The sequence below is a fragment of the Notothenia coriiceps genome, unplaced genomic scaffold (assembly GCF_000735185.1).
Source record: "Notothenia coriiceps isolate Sejong01 unplaced genomic scaffold, NC01 NC01_scaffold00031500, whole genome shotgun sequence".
NCBI classification, from domain to species: Eukaryota; Metazoa; Chordata; class Actinopteri; order Perciformes; family Nototheniidae; genus Notothenia; species Notothenia coriiceps.
In genome coordinates, this window is record NW_011364201.1 from 106,412 (window position 1) to 109,115 (window position 2,704).

The window sequence follows — 2,704 nt, forward strand, 5'->3', positions numbered from 1 at the left end:
AGACTAAAAGCTTTAGGAATCCAAAGTACAACATATAATAAGTACCCTGTATCAAGATTGATGCAAAACAAGTGATATTTGACCTTTTTAGACAGATTTAGCAAAAAAAAAACCTCTTCTGGGTCCATTTGGGTGGATTTTCCATATCTCTGGCCCCCCTTGTTCGATTTTGACATGTGACATCTCTTACTGACCGTTAGAGCCAATAGAATCTAAGGGAAATCGTCTCGCACACACTCATGTTAAAAACAAAAGGTGGCGTCTCTGCGCATGCTAGCTTGCAGCAGAGGGGAGAAATATCCCTGCTCTGATATAAAGCAACTCAAAAGCTGTTTTATTGCTTATGGATTATCAGAACATTTCAAAGGGGACGCAGCCACATTGGATATTAACCTATGGATTAACTACATCATCGTTGTTATCGTTTTAATGCCATTGAAGACCAGTTTGGACCAGAAAAAGACGAAGGTAAGCCATGTTAGCGTTGTGGGCTACCTAGCGCCACTTGTTTTGATGTACGTTTTTGTTGATAACGTCGCGAGTTTGTATCTTTCAGTGTTGAGGGGGGCGACCGTTAGATTCTGTGTCTCCTTGCGATCTTAAAGTAATAAGGGAGCTAGGAGTAATATTCGGTGCAGTAATGGGTTAGCATATTTCGCTCAGGGGTCATTTAGATGCTTCTTATGAGACTTGTGTTTTGCTTTGGTAAAAATGGTTTGTATCGTCAGTTAGCTGAGATTATTCCCGTTAATCTGGTATAACACATTAATAGGTTCTTAAATATTAAGATCCCCTGGGGACCTTGGGGTTTAACAGGTTAAATAGAAATAATCTTGACACATCCTTTCACTTTCCTCCTGTGATTACTGAGGTGAAACAACAATCGAAAATGAGGTGTTAAACTTTGTCCTATCACAATTTGCCAAACAATTTATGTATACCTGCACCACAGTGTAATGAGTGGGACTGCAATAGCATAGGGAGATCAATATAACATAACCAACTGCTGTAACCACTCATTAGCTGTCTTTATGACACTGTTCCCATGAATCATTCAGTTAAAGGATTTGCTCCAAAGAATTGTTGGAGTCTAAGAATATAAGGATCAACAGGTTGAAGGAGGATCCTTTAACGGGTGTGCTGTCATTTATTATGTCTTACATTTGTCCTACTTTAAACTAAGAAAGTAAGTGTACCTCTATCTCTCATACCTTTCTTTATCCTTCCATCATAAATCCTTCTTTCTTTTCTACTTCCCATCATGTTCATTCTGGTACTTGTAGTTGTGTCTCTTGGGGGGGGCTATTGATCAAACAAGCGGCAGGAAGGCCAGAATTGAAAGACACAGCAGGGTGGCAGCCAGGTGAATGACAGGTCAAACCGTGTGTGTGTGTGTGTGTGTGTGTGTGTGTGTGTGTGTGTGTGTGTGTGTGTGTGTGTGTGTGTGTGTGTGTGTGTGTGTGTGTGTGTGTGTGTGTGTGTGTGTGTGTTTCAATGCATAGTCCAATCTACTCATGACAATGAAAGGACCAACAGTGGTAAACTTTCCAGATGTTTTTGCCTCGCCCTGAAGGCTATTACATAGACTGTTTATCTGAATGTAATTATATTATACATACATGACACTGGATTTGAATGTAATTATGTTATACGGTCGCATGTTTACTTAAATGGAATAACATTATTTATAGTAGAAGATATTTAACGTGACATTTGAGACACCCATCTACCCCCCCTCCCCCCCACCCATTATGTTTAAGAGCAATCAACTGATATATTGGACCGTTTGATTTATCGCCATTTTCATCAGGGCAGTTTGTATTTTATGAAGAAAATATGTGAAATTAAGATCAAGGTTTTTTCTGCAGTGATTTATAAGGCACAGCTTGGAGCTTTAAGAGGATAGAGTGAAAAGAAACAATGAATCCATATGTGTTCTTAATTGACCAACTGTTTGCTTTCTTTGCCATGCGGGATATGTCTTTAGTGTCTTCTTAAAATGTTAATGTGTGGGCAGAATATGTTTGTAAAACCCATTGTTGAACTACAAGGCACATTTTAACCACTTCATATGTTTTTTTTACTGAAAGATAGCAATAAAAACTTTACATTCGCCCATAGCAAAATATTAGATGTGAAACTCAAGATCATTTAGCAGGATTAGCAGGATCCAGGAGATAGAAAAAACAACTCTTTATTCAAAAAACATCATCAGTCAATTATTTAAAGAGGAAAACGAATTTCACTTTAGGCCCCAAGCCTGTTTTTCAGGTTTCAGGCTCGAAAATGACATTCCCAGAACAAATGACCATATCTTCCCTTCTAAAAGGGTTAAATTAATAATCTTTTTTCTCAAAGTAATGATAAACCTGTGAGTTGGATGTAGAAAAGTCAGAATCAATATAGATGTTTTTTATTTTAAAGAAAATTCAGATTGAACATGGTAAAAAACTGTAAATTATAGTGCCAAAAAAAATGTTGTACTTATAGTGAAAACTAACCTTGGATGATGGGTTAGTAGAGGAATCCAAACAAAGTACTCCAAAGTACAACATATAATAAGTACCCTGTATCAAGATTGATGCAAAACAAGTGATATTTGACCTTTTTAGACAGATTTAGCACAAAAAAACCTCTTCTGGGGCCATTTGGGTGGATTTTCCATATCTCTGGCCTCCCTTCTTCGATTTTGACATGTGACATC

General features: G+C 37.6%; 1 protein-coding gene across 1 annotated transcript in view; it reads right to left on the bottom strand.

Annotated features, from left to right (window-relative positions):
• Positions 1-2,704, bottom strand: part of cdkal1 (CDK5 regulatory subunit associated protein 1-like 1) — a gene marked incomplete at its 3' end in the record, with an annotated part of 132,645 nt that overhangs the window by 99,736 nt on the left and 30,205 nt on the right. The gene's annotated exons all lie outside the window — the stretch shown is intronic.